Source organism: Thalassophryne amazonica, chromosome 14 (assembly GCF_902500255.1).
Source record: "Thalassophryne amazonica chromosome 14, fThaAma1.1, whole genome shotgun sequence".
Taxonomy (NCBI): domain Eukaryota; kingdom Metazoa; phylum Chordata; class Actinopteri; order Batrachoidiformes; family Batrachoididae; genus Thalassophryne; species Thalassophryne amazonica.
Genome location: NC_047116.1, coordinates 69,791,744 through 69,812,676, shown reverse-complemented (window position 1 = coordinate 69,812,676; position 20,933 = coordinate 69,791,744). Strand labels below are relative to the sequence as shown.

At 41.7% G+C, this 20,933-nt stretch overlaps 1 long non-coding RNA gene across 1 annotated transcript; it reads left to right on the top strand.

Annotated features, from left to right (window-relative positions):
- The first annotated feature begins 751 nt into the window (after positions 1-751).
- On the top strand, positions 752-20,506 carry LOC117525213. Its single transcript, XR_004564989.1, has 3 exons — positions 752-1,261; positions 9,914-9,916; positions 20,493-20,506. It is a non-coding gene; the product is annotated as an uncharacterized LOC117525213 (long non-coding RNA).
- The last annotated feature ends 427 nt before the right edge of the window (positions 20,507-20,933 follow it).

Below are 20,933 nucleotides of genomic sequence, written 5' to 3'. Positions count from 1 at the left end.
TGGCTGGTTGTGGTCCTCCATCATCCTCTCCATCAGCTTCTGCTGTCAGTGTTCTGTGTACAGATGAGCTGCTGGCTACGGGCTCAGCCTCTGTGCTCTCATCACTTCGGCTTTGATGAATCTGTGATGACTCTGGTTTTTCATCATCATTTTCACTCTTCACAGGGACGGCAGTGAAACCAAACTTGGTGAGATCTGCCTCCTCCAGCTGCTGAAGCTGCGCTCCCTGCTGACTTATCCACAGCTTCACTTCTTTAATGTCCTCCTGGTCAACACTCAGATTCCATTCCTGGTGTTCAGGGAGAATTTCTTCTTTCATCCCCAACAACGGCCTCATGTCTGTAAAGAAACAATTAAATTAACCAACGTTCGAACAACACATTAAAATAAAGAGTGGCGAGTTTGGCCTGATGACAGTAAGTTATTGCACGGTTGGAAGTGAAAAATAGTCCAGTCCTATTGCTCAGTTAGTGACAAAAGCATGAAACTTGGCACAATAATATTTCAGGGAGTATTAATCATTTTCACATCTGGAGGCATTTTGAAATGTGCCCTCCTTAGTAATGGTTGCCTAGACTAAAAGTGGAAATGTACATCAGGAGGATTTGTTTTACATTTCACACATTTTAATTCAGCCTCTCTATGTATTATTTTCTGGATTGCTACAAAATGGTATGATATCTACAGATGGCACTGAATACTACCGCTCAATTTCTGAAGAAAACCAAGAAGTTTGATCACAAACGTTCTCGCTTCCCTCCACTGGCTCCATGTGACTCAAACAGCAATTTCAAGGTTTTGTTGCTGACATATAAGGCTCTAAATGATCATGAACTCAACTACCTTGCTGAACTTGGTCAGCCTTATGTGCCTCCTCATGTCCTTGGACGCAGACTTGCTGTGTATCAAATGTTAAAAAGAAGTCAGCTGGCTTCAGAGCCTTTTCTTGCCATGCTTGTACCTTGTGGAACAGGCTGCCTGCTGACATTCGAAAGGCAACTTTAAGATGATTTGTAAAACTTTTATTTTCAATGGCATTAAATTAGTTTTCAGTTCAATTAATATTCAATTATTACAATAATACAGGGCCAAACCACCTCGAGGTGGCCAAACTGCCTCAAGGTGCTTCACACAAGTAAGGTCTAACCTTAGTTACCCTTTGAGCAAGCACACAGGTAACAGTTGTAAGGAAAAACTCCCTCTGCTGATATTGAGGAAGAAACCTCAAGTAGACAAGACTCAGAAGGTGACCCACTGCTGAGTTTTTAAATCTTCTTTTCGTTATTTTCTTGATGTACATAATTCTTTTGTGGTTTTAATTGTTTTTAGTTTGAGATATGGGGATTTTTGTTTCATGTTCTTCTGGAAAAATGTGCAGCACTTTGTTGCTTCACCCCCAATTTAGAATGCTTCATAAGTTTATTGTTATTACTACTTGAACAAGATGTCAAAATTCATGAACATTCCAACTCATGAAAACGTATACAAGCCATCTAATTTAATGACTTATTTTCTGGAGTTTAAGTTGCATTTTTGTTCCACTAGTTTATACTCCGATGGGACTTACATACTGAAAATTCACAAATTTGTTATTCATAAGAGTAATTATAATGACTATTTATATAGAACTTTCCCATGAATCAAAGCACTAACAAAGAAATCTAATAATAAAACTGCCAGTAAAAAAAAAAAAAAAAAAAAAAAAAAAAAAAAAAAATCTATAACTGTGCAGAAAAATCTCCGAAACTCCGAAAATATGGCAGCATTTTCTGAGGACCATCTTTGACTCTGTTGTGGCATCAGCCATTTTTTTTTTGCAATACCCCAGGTCCTTCCTTCCTGCTGCTGTCAGACTCCACAACCAGCACCATTCCCAGTAGACCACTCAGATCACTCAAATCATTAATATAGTTACATTAACAATTTTTCAGGCATTTGCAATAATACTAGGGCTGAAACAATTAGTCGAGTAACTCAAATACGATTACAAAAAAATGTTCGAGGCAAATTCTGTACATCAAAGCTTCATTTAACATTGTAGTACATATGCCAGCCCTGTGTGTGGGGCTGTAATGTGCCCAGAAAAACAAACAGAAGAAGACTAGAGCAGCATAAGCTGTGTAAGCGCTAATCAAATTAGCACAATAGCTACAGCTTTCCAACGTGACACACAGAGTGAAATAAAGCCTTTTAAGAGAAAAACAGTCCACACTGATCATCTGAAATAGCTTACTGCGCATTTAAAGCAAAGCAGTGTTTGTTTTTTCAAAAAAACACAGTTTGGAGAGTGACTTGATGTGGTGGCCAGTGGCTGCCTCTCTCTGCCCGGTGTGAGCGGTTCAGCACTGCCATCACAGCTCCATCCCTGGCCACACTGACAAACTGTCTCTGGAAGAAGTCCATTCTTCCTTCTGTGTTTTGCTTAGACTCGCACTGAGTGTTTCGCTTTTTAATTTTTGCTTTTTTGGGCAACACACAACGCTTCACAAACACAGTAACTCAAATAAATAATAATATAAAAAAAAAACTGACTGCTAGGCTGCATGTTCAAGCTCCAGCTGAAATGCATTGGCTGAATATCAGAGAAAGAGGGATAAAAAAAAAAAGAAAATCACACAGGGACCCAGTCCACCAACCTTAAACAAACAAACAAACAAACCATAAAATGGTTAAATTTTACAAGTTGGGGAAAACAAAAAACAGAAAGCCACATCCCATTGCCATTTCAACAAAATGTCAAGACTTGGGCCTGATTTTGGCTGAGCTCCTGACACCAGGAAAGATCCAAAACTTCTAAAGATGTGAAAAAATAAATGATTACCCAGGAAAACAGAAAGGGAAAGGCTTTAGGAATGCTAAGCTGTGCCTGCCTCCAGAGCATGTCGCTCTGTCAGCTAAGTTCCTGTTTTTCTCTGTTACTGAGATTTCATTATTATCCAGCTCCTGTCTGTGAACTTCATCTGTTTATTCCAAGAATGGTATGAACTGTTTACAGAACTAACAAGAACTTCCAAGTCATTCCTAAAGCTGAGTTCCAGCTAAATTGAAGTGCGTCATAAGACGCGCTGCTGCTTAATTGCATTGCTGACCTCTGAACATTCCTGAACTGTGAACATTCCTAAATTGTGAACATTCCTGAACTGAGCCTACCTGCTGAACTCTGAACATTATGTTGTTAAAACCTCCAGTGTACAAGTGCATTCACTCACCACTGTCTCCTTGTCTCCTCAGAACGTTCCTCCATCCTCGCCTCTGTTTGCGGCCACCTGTCTCCACCTGGTTCCTGTCCTGGATTCCAACCAGTCTTTTCTTGCCAAACCTGGTTCCATGTGCATTGCAGCTCCCAGCTTCAACCGCCTGGAGCGGGCTCTGTCTTCACTATCCAGGCTCCCTTACCAGCTTCAGTATAAATCTTTCTGTTGCACATTTATTGTAAATAAATCTCCTTTTGTTCACTCCCGTTATCATTGCTCCCAGCGTTTGGGTCCATCACCTGACCAGTCTGGTCCTGTCCGGACCTCTAACCCTAACAGAAGATTCTGGCAAACAATATGGAGGAGCAGACCAAGTCCACCAAGCCCTCAGCCTTCACTGTCAGATCCTGGGAGACCTTCAGCAGTCCACAGTTTCTATCGGGGACCAGGTGTGAACCCTCTCAGCCCAGGTTAATCACTTAGACACTCGGTTTGCACAGGTGGCAGCTCAGGTTACTCTCTTACACTGTCGCACTACACAGCTTGCTGATCAACTCATGAAGCTTGCAGCCTTCTCAGCTTCAGCCCTGCCTCCTCCCATGCAGTTGTTACTACCTCTGCATTGGTAGCGGAGACCCCTGAGCCATTGATTTGTCATCCTGAACCATATGCTATTTGTGTTGAAACATGCACAGCTTTTTTGATGCAGTGTTCTGTTGTTTTTTCCCCAAAGACCCTCGCTGTACTCCTCCAACGGTAGTCACGTAGCTTATGTGCTCTGAGGTGACGCGCAGGCATGGGCCATGGCTCTCTGGAGCAACGAGTCTCCTCTGTTAAACTCCTTTTCTGAGTTCTCCTGCAAACTCTGTCTGGTTTTTGATCATCCCATGAAAGCTCACTCCACCGCTCAGCAGTTGCTCTCTCTGAAGCAGGAGCATCAGAGCGCCACAGAATATTCTATCGACTTCCGCATTCTGGCTGTGGAGGTTGGGTGGAATGCCGTGGCACTGCGAAACATCTTATAAGCCCTTAAACCCTCAAACAATCTGCTTATGGATGGCTTAGCGGCCAGGGACAAACTGGAGGATTTAGATCAATTAATCACTCTGGTCATTCATTTAGACAGCCGGTTTCGGCAGCACCATCGTGAGAAAAGCCGTGGAACTGATTGGGTTGTCTCCACCCAGGCTCCTCCCCGACAACTATCAAGTCCGTCCCTCCCAAGCTCCACTAGGATTCCCCTCTCTGGCTCACCAGCTCCCCCTGCTGATGGGCCTATGCAGCTTGACAGGGCCAGATTATCCCCTAAAGAAGGTCAGTGGAGACTGGCTGCCGGAGCGTGCATTTACTGCGGTACTAAGGGAAAGGTCCGCATCTACTGCCCCGTTCGGCCTAACAGACTGTACTCACCTGTCAGGTCCTAGCTACGGGTGAGTCGAGCCAAATTAACAGGTGGATCATTGGAGTTCACTGAAATCCCAGCGACGATCCTATTTAAAGATTTGTCACTCGTTTTCAGTACTCATTGAGACTGGAGCGGAGGGCAACATTCTGGACCAGAAAACTGTTGCCAAAGCTCAGATTCCCTGTCACCCCTCATCCTATCCCTCTCTCCATTTTCGCCTTGGACAGAAACCCAACAGTCAGTCACCTTAGTTGTTTCGGGTAATAATTGGGCGTGATCCAGTTTTTTTGTTATTCCCTCCTCGTCTCCTTTGGTTCTTGGCACCCCTGGGTCATTAAGCACAACCCCGGATTGACTGGCCATCCAGGGCCGTTACCCAGTGGAGTGAAGCTTGCCACCGCAGGTTGCCTCCGTTCCTCAGTTCCTCCCAGCGTGACTGCCATAAAGCGGTCACTCACCTCTCGATTATCCTCTGTTCCTCCTGAGTACCACGATCTAGCTGAGGTATTCAGCAAAGGCCGTGCACCTTCCCTTCCTCCTCCCAGGCCACACGATTGCACCATAGATCTCCTTCCGTCCTCACAGATACCGTCCAGTAGACTGTACATTCTCTCGTGACCGGAATAGGGATGGGTATCGGGAACCAGTTATTTTCGGGTATCGTTAAGAAATGATTCAGTCCACTGACATCAATAGCCTTTTTGCTTAACGATTCCCTTATCGGTCCTTCAGAGTGGCCATTGTTTTTGGGGGGGGGGGGGGGGGGGGTGTTTGTTGGGAAAATGATCATGTCTCTACATTGATTACAGACCCTGCAGCAGGTCTGTAATCAACCGTTTCTACAGCGCAGCTTTGCTTTGCACCTTGAACCAATGAAGCAGTGCTTCGATCTGCTGCTTCATTGGTTCTTTGTTTTATTTTGCTTTATCTTAATTTCCCCCCACTAAAACCCTAAAGAGGATATGTCTGTGAGTAATATTGACCTTTTAATGCTAAACTGACCTGTTATGGTCCTCTGAAACAGTTGATAGATGAATTTTATAACTTAAAAACGGGACTGATGCTAACGCATTAGCATGTCTATGGCGTTTTCAATGTTAAAGTTAGCGTTAAGCTGTTCGCATGTCAGCACGTTTGTGTGCATTTGTTTTCTGTATAATAATCATAGAATTACAGAGATGGAATGCCAACTCCTGATCTTGGGGGCTGAGGTTGTGCCGCGCATGCGCGAGAGGAGTTTGGGTTCTTCATTTCCGGTCTTTTGCTGTGCGGCCCGCGCATCGTTCACAGGAATTATGAACTCAATATTCTGCTGGGAATTGAGAATATTCAAACATCACAATATAAAGTTAAAGGTTTTGATCAATTATTCTGAATATTTTACCGAGACTTACATTTTGTAGCTGCCCCGATTATCGCTCACAGAGGGAGAACTTGCAAATCGCAGGGTGTTCAAACACTTTTTTTCCCTCACTGTATATTCTGAATCCTCATGACATGGGGAACAACTGGTACCATTTTTTTTAAAGGGAACTGAAAATCACCCCCAAAATAGCCGGCTGTGGGTATGACCAGGCAGATTCAAAGTTCCAGCCCTGTATATGTGTTGGCCATCTCTATTTATTTAATCCCTTTCTTCAGCTACTTTATGTTCTCAACTGTTAAGCACCTGACTGTCCTGTACAATCCAGTTTGCCTTCTTGTCTGAATACATTTGTTTTATGTTTGTAAAATTGCAATGTAAAAACAATGAAATACACCACCACCTCAATTTTGATTCATTGATATTTACATTTACTGTTACCTACCTTTTGTGTATAATTTAGTTATAAATTTGATTACAAAACAAAGTCTGCATAAAGGACTTCAAATGTGTTTGTCTTTTAACCAAGTATTTCCACTTAGTTTGGGGAGTTCTGCTGGACAAACTTTAGCCCATTAACCATTATATTTATAAGACATCAGCATTACAAAAACAAATGTTGGGCAATGTTTTGATTAAAATGACTGGCATTTGGCTTATGTCTAAAACAGGTTAACCCGGGCAGTGCCGGGTACCCCAGCTAGTACCATACCATGTGTTTTTTTTTTGTGGATGAATTCTTAACAGGAGTTGGTGCTGGTCCATGTAAACATTTATATATGAAGCAGACATATTTGAATACCTTCAGATTTTCAAAGTCTAGAAACGTACGAGGTCTGTGAGAAAAGTATCGTACCTTTTTATTTTTTTCAAAAACTGTATGGATTTGATTCATGGGTGATTCTTTAACTACAGGCACTATTGGCCTTGTAAATGTAATTTCCACCACACCATTGCCTTACAATATAAAGCGCCTTGGGGCAACTGTTTGTTGTGATTTGGCGCTATATACATGTGCTCTGATGTCACTGTTTATCTCCATAGAAACTACCCAAACAATCTTTCATACAAACTGTTTAAAGGGACATTACAGTGTTGTGGTGAAATTACGGCAATAGTGTGGGACAACTACATTTTGTTTAAAAAAATCACAGCAGTTGTATGACAATGAATACCCCAATTATGCTTTGATTATTTTAGTGATATTTTATTCAGAGATATTTTAAAACATTAGAAAAAACGTTTCTTTACCATTCATTTTATCATTGAAGATCAAAAGTCTGGGTGTGGGACAAGCACAACGGCAATATTTGCATATAATGATGCTGAAAAAGGTGAAAAAGTCATCATAGACTACTAGAACAAATTCTTAACACACTTTCATTGTAAAGATAACTATAAAAGTGTGAAATTTCCCCTTTTTTCTGTTTTTCATACAACATGATCAAAGGACATAATAAGTGCCATAGTCAAAAGAATCACCCTATATGTTTTTACGTTAGCCAGCTTGAACCTTCGTGTGCATGCGTGAGTTTTTCATGCCTGTCGGTTGCGTCATTTGCCTGTGGGCAGCTTTGAGTGAGCACTGGTTCACCCCTCTCGTCGTTGTTTCATTGCGAGGAAATGGCGGATTGATTAGAATAGAGTAGACTGGGAGGCAGAGCCTTCAGCTTTCAGGCTCCTCTCCTGGGAACCAGCTCCCAATTCAGATCAGGGAGACAGACACACCCTCTTACTTTTAAGATTAGGCTTAAAACTTTCCTTTTTGCTAAAGCTTATAGTTAGGGCTGGATCAGGTGACCCTGAACCATCCCTTAGTTATGCTGCTATAGACGTAGACTGCTGGGGGGTTCCCATGATGCACTGTTTCTTTCTCTTTTTGCTCTGTATGCACCACTCTGCATTTAATCATTAGTGATCGATCTCTGCTCCCCTCCACAGCATGTCTTTTTCCTGGTTCTCTCCCTCAGCCCCAACCAGTCCCAGCAGAGGACGCCCCTCCCTGAGCCTGGTTCTGCTGGAGGTTTCTTCCTGTTAAAAGGGAAGTTTTTCCTTCCCACTGTAGCCAAGTGCTTGCTCACAGGGGGTCGTTTTGAACGTGGGGTTTTACATAATTATTGTATGGCCTTGCCTTATAATATAAAGCGCCTTGGGGCACTGTTTGTTGTGATTTGGCGCTATATAAAAAAATTGATTGATTGATTGATTGATTTGGGCTTTTTTTTTCCCCATCAGAATTTTTTCAGAAACTGTTAGAGACAAGCAGCTGGAAACCATTCGAAAAATTATCTGGCTTTCGGTGAAAAGTTTACGGGCTTCACAGAGAATAAGGAGTGTTACTACAGCTTTAAGGATGCCCACAATGGCGCACGGCGCGCCGCGCTCACGAGCCGCCATCGAAAGGCAGAAAACACCACATCATTTCACGTGCCTTAACTAAAGCACTCCTTCTGCTGAATCACCTATAAATTATTTACACATTATTCACTTTGCGTGTTTTTAGGAATCCGATAGCTTAGACGCAAGCTACTAGCTCTTAGCCGATTTAGCATGGCGGCTTCTCCTGTCTCTCACGCACTTTTCTGCTCTGGGTGTGAAATGTTTAGTTATTCCACGGCCTCCTTTAGCAGTAACGGTACTTGTAATAAGTGTAGCTTATTCATAGCTTTGGAGGCCAGGTTGGGCGAATTGGAGACTCGGCTCCGCACCGTGGAAATTCTACAGCTAGCCAGGCCCCCTGTGTCGGTGCAGACCAAGGTAGCTTAGCCGCCGTAGTTCCCCTCTGGCAGATCCCGAGCAGCCGGGGAAAGCAGGCCGACATGGGTGACTGTGAGGAGGAAGCGTAGTTCTAAACAGAAGCCCCGTGTACACGCCAACCCGTTCACATTTCTAACCGTTTTTCCCCACTCGAGGACACACCCGCCGAGGAACAAACTCTGGTTATTGGCGACTCTGTTTTGCGAAATGTGAAGTTAGCGACACCAGCAACCATAGTCAATTGTCTTCCGGGGCCAGAGCAGGCGACACTGAAGGAAATTTGAAACTGCTGGCTAAGGCTAAGCGTAAATTTGGTAAGATTGTAATTCACGTCGGCAGTAATGACACCCGGTTACGCCAATCGGAGGTCACTAAAATTAACATTAAATCGGTGTGTAACTTTGCAAAAACAATGTCGGACTCTGTAGTTTCTCTGGGCCCCTCCCCAATCGGAACGGGAGTGACATGTTTAGCCGCATGTTCTCCTTGAATTGCTGGCTGTCTGAGTGGTGTCCAAAAAAATGAGGTGGGCTTCATAGATAATGGCAAAGCTTCTGGGGAAAACCTGGTCTTGTTAGGAGAGACGGCATCCATCCCACTTTGGATGGAGCAGCTCTCATTTCTAGAAATCTGGCCAATTTTCTTAAATCCTCCAAACCGTGACTATCCAGGGTTGGGACCAGGAAGCAGAGTTGTAGTCTTACACACCTCTCTGCAGCTCCTCTCCCCCTGCCATCCCCTCATTACCCCCTCCCCCTAGAGGACGGTGTCTGCTCCCACACCACCAATAACCAGCAAACAATCTATTTAAGCATAAAAATCTTCCATTCCAGCTTATTAATTAATCAAAAAACCCAGACAGAGCTTTAATTCATTTGAAAGCTTGACTCTTCGTCTTGTCCATCCAAATTGGAAGTCCCAAAAACCAGTTTTATTGTATTATCTATCGTCCACCTGGTCGTTACTGTGAGTTTCTCTGTGAATTTTCAGACCTTTTGTCTGACTTGGGCTTAGCTCAGATAAGATAATTATAGTGGCGATTTTAACATCCACACTGATGCTGAGAATGACAGCCTCAACACTGCATTTATTCTGTTATTAGACTCTATTGGCTTTGCTCAAAATGTAAATGAGTCCACCCACCACTTTAATCATATCTTAGATCTTGTTTTGACTTATGGTATGGAAATAGAGGACGTAACAGTATTCCCTGAAAACTCCCTTCTGTCTGATCCTTTCTTAATAACATTTACATTTACTCTGATGGACTACCCAGCAGTGGGGAATAAGTTTCATTACACTAGAAGTCTTTCAGAAAGCGCTGTAACTAGGTTTAAGGGATATGATTCCTTCTTTATGTTCTCTAATGCCATATACCAACACAGGGCAGAGTAGCTACCTAAACTCTGTAAGTGAGATAGAGTATCTCGTCAATAGTTTTACATCCTATTGAAGACAACTTTGGATGCTGTAGCTCCTCTGAAAAGAGAGCTTTAAATCAGAAGTGCCTGACTCCGTGGTATAACTCACAAACTCGTAGCTTAAAGCAGATAACCCGTAAGTTGGAGAGGAAATGGCGTCTCACTAATATAGAGATCTTCACTTAGCCTGGAAAAAGAGTCTTGTTGCTCTATAAAAAAGCCCTCCGTAAAGCTAGGACATCTTTCTACTCATCACTAATTGAAGAAAATAAGAACAACCCCAGGTTATTTTCAGCACTGTAGCCAGGCTGACAAAGAGTCAGAGCTCTATTGAGCTGAGTATTCCATAACTTTAACTAGTAATGACTTCATGACTTTCTTTGCTAACAAAATTTTAACTATTAGAGAAAAAATTACTCATAACCATCCCAAAGACGTATCGTTATCTTTGGCTGCTTTCAGTGATGCCGGTATTTGGTTAGACTCTTTCTCTCCGATTGTTCTGTCTGAGTTATTTCATTAGTTACTTCATCAAACCATCAACATGTTTATTAGACCCCATTCCTACCAGGCTGCTCAAGGAAGCCTACCATTATTTAATGCTTCGATGTTAAATATGATCAATCTATCTTTGTTAGTTGGCTATGTACCACAGGCTTTTAAGGTGGCAGTAATTAAACCATTACTTAAAAAGCCATCACTTGACCAGCTATCTTAGCTAATTATAGGCCAATCTCCACCTTCCTTTTCTCTCAAAATTCTTGAAAGGGTAGTTGTAAACAGCTAACTGATCATCTGCAGAGGAATGGTCTATTTGAAGAGTTTCAGTCAGGTTTTAGAATTCATCATAGTACAGAAACAGCATTAGTGAAGGTTACAAATGATCTTCTTATGGCCTCGGACAGTGGACTCCTCTCTGTGCTTGTTCTGTTAGACCTCAGTGCTGCTTTTGATACTGTTGACCATAAATTTTATTACAGAGATTAGAGCATGCCATAGGTATTAAAGGCACTGCGCTGCGGTGGTTGAATCATATTTGTCTAATAGATTACAATTTGTTCATGTAAATGGGAATATTCTTCACAGACTAAAGTTAATTATGGAGTTCCACAAGGTCTTGTGCTAGGACCAATTTATTCACTTTATACATGCTTCCCTTAGGCAGTATTATTAGACGGTATTGCTTAAATTTTCATTGTTACGCAGATGATACCCAGCTTTATCTATCCATGAAGCCAGAGGACACACACCAATTAGCTAAACTGCAGGATTGTCTTACAGACATAAAGACATGGATGACCTCTAATTTCCTGCTTTTAAACTCAGATAAAACTGAAGTTATTGTACTTGGCCCCACAAATCTTAGAAACATGGTGTCTAACCAGATCCTTACTCTGAATGGCATTACCCTGACCTCTAGTAATACTGTGAGAAATCTTGGGAGTCATTTTTGATCAGGATATGTCATTCAAAGCGCATATTAAACAAATATGTAGGACTGCTTTTTTGCATTTACGCAATATCTCTAAATTAGAAAGGTCTTGTCTCAGAGTGATGCTGAAAAACTAATTCATGCATGTATTTCCTCTAGGCTGGACTATTGTAATTCATTATTATCAGGTTGTCCTAAAAGTTCCCTAAAAGCCTTCAGTTAATTCAAATGCTGCAGCTAGAGTACTAACGGGGACTAGAAGGAGAGAGCATATCTCACCCATATTGGCCTCTCTTCATTGGCTTCCTGTTAATTCTAGAATAGAATTTAAAATTCTTCTTCTTACTTATAAGGTTTTGAATAATCAGGTCCCATCTTATCTTAGGGACCTCGTAGTACCATAACACCCCAATAGAGCGCTTCGCTCTCAGACTGCAGGCTTACTTGTAGTTCCTAGGGTTTGTAAGAGTAGAATGGGAGGCAGAGCCTTCAGCTTTCAGGCTCCTCTCCTGTGGAACCAGCTCCCAATTCAGATCAGGGAGACAGACACCCTCTCTACTTTTAAGATTAGGCTTAAAACTTTCCTTTTTGCTAAAGCTTATAGTTAGGGCTGGATCAGGTGACCCTGAACCATCCCTTAGTTATGCTGCTATAGACGTAGACTGCTGGGGGTTCCCATGATGCACTGTTTTTCTTTCTCTTTTTGCTCTGTATGCACCACTCTGCATTTAATCATTAGTGATCGATCTCTGCTCCCCTCCACAGCATGTCTTTTTCCTGGTTCTCTCCCTCAGCCCCAACCAGTCCCAGCAGAAGACTGCCCCTCCCTGAGCCTGGTTCTGCTGGAGGTTTCTTCCTGTTAAAAGGGAGTTTTTCCTTCCCACTGTAGCCAGTGCTTGCTCACAGGGGGTCGTTTTTGACCGTTGGGGTTTTACATAATTATTGTATGGCCTTGCCTTACAATATAAAGCGCCTTGGGGCAACTGTTTGTTGTGATTTGGCGCTATATAAAAAAAAATGATTGAGTGATGCCTATCTCGGCTTTTAATGCTTACCAGCCCAGTGAGTATAAGAGAATTGTGGAGAGCTGGACATGTCCAAACTTGTCCCCTGGCACTCTGAAACGGAGGTGTTCCTTTGTCTTGCTCGAACAGCGAATCGGTCATGACGCGCGAAGCCTCCGCGTGGCTTTCCATGACAAACATCTCTTGTTAAAGTGAAATCTGCCGGAAAATGGCTGCTTTCCTGCTCTTGTGATAACCAGAGAAATTGCTCACGACGGTCCCAGCTCCACACAACCATCCGTTTAGAATGATGTGGTGTTTTCTGCCTCTCAATGGTGGCTCGGAGCGCGGCACGCCATGCGCCATTGTGGGGCATCCTTAAAGTTGTAGTAACAGTCCTTATTCTCTGTGAAGCCCGTAAAATTTTCGAAAGCCAGATAAATTTTTCGAATGGTTTCCAGCTGCTTGTCTCTAACAGTTTCTGAAAAAATTCTGATGGAAAAAAAGCCCAAATCATTCCGCCATTTCCTGATAATGAAACTCTGACAAGGGGGCTGGACCACTCCTCCCACAAGGCGTGCTCACAGGCGAATGACGCAACAGACAGGCGTGGAAAAACTCACGCATGCGCACAAAGGTTCAATCTTGGCTGACGTAAAAACATGAATCAAATCCATATAGTTTTTGAAAAAAATAAAAAGGTACAATACTTTTCTCACAGACCTCGTATGCTTTTCCAGAACCTTACAGTGATAAGAATTAGATTGTCTATTATACAGCTGCTCTATGGATTTTAATACCGAGGTGGCTGTAAATGTCCAGTTAGTGAAACAGTAGTCAATATGTGAGGAAAACCATGCAAAAGAGATACATTTTGGATGCATTAGTTGTCAGAGAGGGCCATATATGTTTAAAATTTAGTAAATTAAAATTTACTGTATTTTTGAATTTTTTAATATGTTTTTTGAAGGACAAGTTTAAGTCCAGGGTAACTCCAAGATATTTAAATTGGGATACCAGCTCCAACTCCTCCCCGTCAAAAAAAACACATTGGACCTTCTAATGTCAGTGGGACGTTTTGCTAACATCATACATACTGTTTTTTTTTTGTATTCAACTGCAGGCAAGTGTCATTTAACCAGTGTGTATATTGTGTAACACATCCGTGAGTTTTGAGGCGATGTCTTTCACATTATTTCCGTAAGTAAAAATGACCACATCATCCGCGTACATTTGTGCATTGAAATCTTTTGCACACAGTTGGTAAATCATTTATGTACAACGAGAACAGCAAAGGTCCAAGGCTTGATCCTTGTGGACATCGACTGGGTTGTTAAGAAACGGGGATTTAGAACCATTTATGGTGACACATTGTACTCTTTTTGTTAAATAAGATTCAAACCATTGTATTGATTCAGATGAAAAGTTGAAATATGTAAGTTTTTTCAGAAGTATTTAGTGGTCTACTGTGTCAAATGCCTTTGTAAGATCAAGAAACACAGCACCCACATACAAGTTATTGTCCAACATATTGTCCAACTTAACCTTTTCTAAAAACACGCAAATTGCTGACTCAGTGGAGTGATAGGGACTGAAGCCAAATTGCATTGGATGAAGTAGATTAGGTCCTCTATTCAAATGTTCAATCAGTAATTTGGAGACCCATTTTTCAATTATTTTAGAAATCATAGGAAGAATGCTGATTGGCCTGTAATTAACCATCGATGTCTTATCCCCAGATATCAAGATGGGCATTACCGTTGGCTAATTTCCAGGATGATGGTACTTCCTTTGAGATAATTGACTGATTAACAAGAATAGTGATTGGTTTATCAGTGCATTAGAATATGTTTTTAGGAAGTCGGTGTCTAAATCAGATATATCCTTGGCCTTTGAACATTTCAAAGCAGAAATGATGTTCTTTACCTCTGGTTCAGTAATCTGCTCTAAGCTAAAAACAGGATGATCATTTAAAATGGATCTTGGCATAACATTGGAGGGGGGCAAAAAGCTTTGTTATATATCTTTCGCACTGTTTAGGAAGTATTCATTAAACATTTGGGCCAATACTGTGGGGTCCTTAACTAGAATATCATTATTTTTCAGTTCATGTACAGTGTGCCCCTGCTTGTTATCTTTCCCTAGCAATTTGTTCGATAGTTGCCAAACTCTTCTGCCATTCCTTTGGCCCCTTCAATGGTATTTATAAAAACAAAAAACTAGCCTTAGCTCTTCTTAACATTTGTATTACCTTGTTGCGAGTATGAGTAAAATCTCTCTCTGTCGACAGGCAGCCCAGACTTGAGACTTTGTTTAAGTAATAAGTCTCTTTTTTAATCAAAGTCCTACAATTGGAGTCTAACCATGGGGAGATGACGTGTTTTTTGCTCTCTTTTGCCCCCTTCTACTAAAGGCAGATTTTATCTCAGAAATTCTATTAAGAAACATCCTACAGTTATCCTCTAGATTTCTTGAGGAGAGGATTTCTTGCCAATCTGTCTTTTTAATTTCATCCTCAAAATGCTGTTGCATGTTTTTGGGATGTAATCATGGTGAGAGGAGACATTATTAGAAAAGTACAGAGAGCGATTTTTGCTGAGTTTCCTGGAGAACATGATCAGGTTATGGTCTGAGAGACCAGTTAACATATTATAAATTTTGTTTATTCTATCTGTTTTGTTAGTAAATAAAAGATCAGTTCTAGTTTTTGAAGTGTAAGACACTCTAGTAGGTTTTTCAATAAGTTGTGTTAGATTGTGAGTACCCATAATTTGTTTGAGGTTCTTCCTATTTTGTTTGTCATCCCAAATTATGTTGAAGTCTACAATTATCTCTTTATTAGAGTTGTGTGAGTTTAGCAAGAGTTTTAACTGGTCATAGAAGTCCACCTTAGCAGAAGGTGGACGATAGAGGCAAATCAAAGAGAAGGACATTTCTATAGAAAGAGTGATTTCAATACTGAGACATTCAAAATTGAATGTGTCAGACCAAGTAATCTCCTTGCATGTAAGATTATTCTTTACATAAAGTAATACCCCTCCTCCTTTACCCATCAACCAGTCTCTCCTAAAGACATTGTATCCTGGCATAGATACAAGGGCTTCAGGAGATGACTTTTTTAAACCATGACTCAGATACAGCTAAACAGTCAAGGTTTGACTCCAGCAAGATGTGTTCCAGTTGTTCCCGTTTGTTACAGAGACTTCTGATGTTTAGGTATCCGCACAGGAGTGCCTTAGGTTTGGATTTGGGATCCCAGACTAACTTTGCTTGATTCAGAGTTTGGAACAGTTTCGTACGCCGAAACCTTTTTAAAATGGGATTTTTGAACCACTATTTCAGGGAGGATCAACGCTCGAAACACCAGAGGAGGAAGGTGGAGTAAAGCTAGCACGTTACTGGCGCAGTTTGGTTGTTGTCCAGCTAACAGAACTGTTTGCTGGACACCTGCAGTTGAACAGCTGGTTTGCAGTGAGGTAAAAGCTGGCCCCGGGCATGGATGGTCACTGGATCCTTAAACTCTGGACATACACTCAACAAAAATATAAACGCAACACTTTTGGTTTTGCTCCCATTTTGTATGAGATGAACTCAAAGATCTAAAACTTTTTCCACATACACAATATCACCTTTTCCATCAAATATTGTTCACAAACCAGTCTAAATCTGTGATAGTGAGCACTTCTTTGCTGAGATAATCCATCCCACCTCACAGGTGTGCCATATCAAGATGCTGATTAGACACCATGATTAGTGCACAGGTGTGCCTTAGACTGTCCACAATAAAAGGCCACTCTGAAAGGTGCAGTTTTATCACACAGCACAATGCCACAGATGTCGCAAGATTTGAGGGAGCGTGCAATTGGCATGCTGACAGCAGGAATGTCAACCAGAGCTGTTACTCATGTATTGAATGTTCATTTCTCTACCATAAGCCGTCTCCAAAGGCGTTTCAGAGAATTTGGCAGTACATCCAACCAGCCTCACAACCGCAGACCACGTGTAACCACACCAGCCCAGGACCTCCACATCCAGCATGTTCAGCTCCAAGATCGTCTGAGACCAGCCACTCGGACAGCTGCTGAAACAATCGGTTTGCATAACCAAAGAATTTCTGCACAAACTGTCAGAAACCGTCTCAGGGAAGCTCATCTGCATGCTCGTCGTCCTCATCGGGGTCTTGACCTGACTCCAGTTCGTCATCGTAACCAACTTGAGTGGGCAAATGCTCACATTCGCTGGCGTTTGGCATGTTGGAGAGGTGTTCTCTTCACGGATGAATTCCGGTTCACACTGTTCAGGGCAGATGGCAGATAGCGTGTGTGGCATCGTGTGGGTGAGCAGTTTTCTGAAGTCAATGTTGTGGATCGAGTGGCCCATGGTGGCGGTGGGGTTATGGTATGGGCAGGTGTCTGTTATGGACGAAGAACACAGGTGCATTTTATTGATGGCATTTTGAATGCACAGAGATACCGTGACAAGATCCTGAGGCCCATTGTTGTGCCATACATCCAAGAACATCACCTCATGTTGCAGCAGGATAATGCACAGCCCCATGTTGCAAGGATCTGTACACAGTTCTTGGAAGCTGAAAATGTCCCAGTTCTTGCATGGCCGGCATACTCACCGGACATGTCACCCATTGAGCATGTTTGGGATGCTCTGGACCGGTGTATATGACAGCGTGTACCAGTTCCTGCCAATATCCAGCAGCATCGCACAGCCACTGAAGAGGAGTGGACCAACATTCCACAGGCAACAATTGACAACCTGATCAACTCTATGCGAAGGAGATGTGTTGCACTGCATCAATCAATCAATCAATTTTTTATATAGCGCCAAATCACAACAAACAGTTGCCCCAAGGCGCTTTATATTGTAAGGCAAGGCCATACAATAATTATGTAAAACCCCAACGGTCAAAACGACCCCCTGTGAGCAAGCACTTGGCTACAGTGGGAAGGAAAAACTCCCTTTAACAGGAAGAAACCTCCAGCAGAACCAGGCTCAGGGAGGGGCAGTCTTCTGCTGGGACTGGTTGGGGCTGAGGGAGAGAACCAGGAAAAAGACATGCTGTGGAGGGGAGCAGAGATCGATCACTAATGATTAAATGCACAGTGGTGCATACAGAGCAAAAAGAGAAAGAAACAGTGCATCATGGGAACCCCCCAGCAGTCTACGTCTATAGCAGCATAACTAAGGGATGGTTCAGGGTCACCTGATCCAGCCCTAACTATAAGCTTTAGCAAAAAGGAAAGTTTTAAGCCTAATCTTAAAAGTAGAGAGGGTGTCTGTCTCCCTGATCTGAATTGGGAGCTGGTTCCACAGGAGAGGAGCCTGAAAGCTGAAGGCTCTGCCTCCCATTCTACTCTTACAAACCCTAGGAACTACAAGTAAGCCTGCTGTCTGAGAGCGAAGCGCTCTATTGGGGTGATATGGTACTACGAGGTCCCTAAGATAAGATGGGACCTGATTATTCAAAACCTTATAAGTAAGAAGAAGAATTTTAAATTCTATTCTAGAATTAACAGGAAGCCAATGAAGAGAGGCCAATATGGGTGAGATATGCTCTCTCCTTCTAGTCCCCGTCAGTACTCTAGCTGCAGCATTTTGAATTAACTGAAGGCTTTTTAGGGAACTTTTAGGACAACCTGATAATAATGAATTACAATAGTCCAGCCTAGAGGAAATAAATGCATGAATTAGTTTTTCAGCATCACTCTGAGACAAGACCTTTCTGATTTTAGAGATATTGCGTAAATGCAAAAAGGCAGTCCTACATATTTGTTTAATATGCGCTTTGAATGACATATCCTGATCAAAAATGACTCCAAGATTTCTCACAGTATTACTAGAGGTCAGGGTAATGCCATCCAGAGTAAGGATCTGGTTAGACACCATGTTTCTAAGATTTGTGGGCCAAGTACAATAACTTCAGTTTATCTGAGTTTAAAAGCAGGAAATTAGAGGTCATCCATGTCTTTATGTCTGTAAGACAATCCTGCAGTTTAGCTAATTGGTGTGTGTCCTCTGGCTTCATGGATAGATAAAGCTGGGTATCATCTGCGTAACAATGAAAATTTAAGCAATACCGTCTAATAATACTGCCTAAGGGAAGCATGTATAAAGTGAATAAAATTGGTCCTAGCACAGAACCTTGTGGAACTCCATAATTAACTTTAGTCTGTGAAGAAGATTCCCCATTTACATGAACAAATTGTAATCTATTAGACAAATATGATTCAAACCACCGCAGCGCAGTGCCTTTAATACCTATGGCATGCTCTAATCTCTGTAATAAAATTTTATGGTCAACAGTATCAAAAGCAGCACTGAGGTCTAACAGAACAAGCACAGAGATGAGTCCACTGTCCGAGGCCATAAGAAGATCATTTGTAACCTTCACTAATGCTGTTTCTGTACTATGATGAATTCTAAAACCTGACTGAAACTCTTCAAATAGACCATTCCTCTGCAGATGATCAGTTAGCTGTTTTACAACTACCCTTTCAAGAATTTTTGAGAGAAAAGGAAGGTTGGAGATTGGCCTATAATTAGCTAAGATAGCTGGGTCAAGTGATGGCTTTTTAAGTAATGGTTTAATTACTGCCACCCTTAAAAGCCTGTGGTACATAGCCAACTAACAAAGATAGATTGATCATATTTAAGATCGAAGCATTAAATAATGGTAGGGCTTCCTTGAGCAGCCTGGTAGGAATGGGGTCTAATAAACATGTTGATGGTTTGGATGAAGTAACTAATGAGAATAACTCAGACAGAACAATCGGAGAGAAAGAGTCTAACCAAATACCGGCATCACTGAAAGCAGCCAAAGATAACGATACGTCTTTGGGATGGTTATGAGTAATTTTATCTCTAATAGTTAAAATTTTGTTAGCAAAGAAAGTCATGAAGTCATTACTAGTTAAAGTTAATGGAATACTCAGCTCAATAGAGCTCTGACTCTTTGTCAGCCTGGCTACAGTGCTGAAAAGAAACCTGGGTGTTCTTATTTTCTTCAATTAGTGATGAGTAGAAAGATGTCCTAGCTTTACGGAGGGCTTTTTTATAGAGCAACAGACTCTTTTTCCAGGCTAAGTGAAGATCTTCTAAATTAGTGAGACGCCATTTCCTCTCCAACTTACGGGTTATCTGCTTTAAGCTACGAGTTTGTGAGTTATACCACGGAGTCAGACACTCTGATTTAAAGCTCTCTTTTTCAGAGGAGCTACAGCATCCAAAGTTGTCTTCAATGAGGATGTAAAACTATTGACGAGATACTCTATCTCCCTTACAGAGTTTAGGTAGCTACTCTGCACTGTGTTGGTATATGGCATTAGAGAACATAAAGAAGGAGTCATATCCTTAAACCTAGTTACAGCGCTTTCTGAAAGACTTCTAGTGTAATGAAACTTATTCCCCACTGCTGTGTAGTCCATCAGAGTAAATGTAAATGTTATTAAGAAATGATCAGACAGAAGGGAGTTTTCAGGGAATACTGTTAAGTCTTCTATTTCCATACCATAAGTCAGAACAAGATCTAAGATATGATTAAAGTGGTGGGTGGACTCATTACTTTTTGAGCAAAGCCAATAGAGTCTAATAATAGATTAAATGCAGTGTTGAGGCTGTCATTCTCAGCATCTGTGTGGATGTTAAAATCGCCCACTATAATTATCTTATCTGAGCTAAGCACTAAGTCAGACAAAAGGTCTGAAAATTCACAGAGAAACTCACAGTAACGACCAGGTGGACGATAGATAATAACAAAACTGTTTTTTGGGACTTCCAATTTGGATGGACAAGACTAAGAGACAAGCTTTCAAATGAATTAAAGCTCTGTCTGGGTTTTGGATTAATTAATAAGCTGGAATGGAAGATTGCTGCTAATCCTCCACCCCGGCCCGTGCTACGAGCATTCTGACAGTTAGTGTGACTCGGGGGTGTTGACTCATTTAAACTAACATATTCATCCTGCTGTAACCAGGTTTCTGTTAGGCAGAATAAATCAATATGTTGATCAATTATTATATCATTTACCAACAGGGACTTAGAAGAGAGAGACCTAATGTTTAATAGACCACATTTAACTGTTTTAGTCTGTGGTGCAGTTGAAGGTGCTATATTATTTTTTCTTTTGAATTTTTATGCTTAAATAGATTTTTGCTGGTTATTGGTAGTCTGGGAGCAGGCACCGTCTCTACGGGGATGGGGTAATGAGGGGATGGCAGGGGGAGAGAAGCTGCAGAGAGGTGTGTAAGACTACAACTCTGCTTCCTGGTCCCAACCCTGGATAGTCACGGTTTGGAGGATTTAAGAAAATTGGCCAGATTTCTAGAAATGAGAGCTGCTCCATC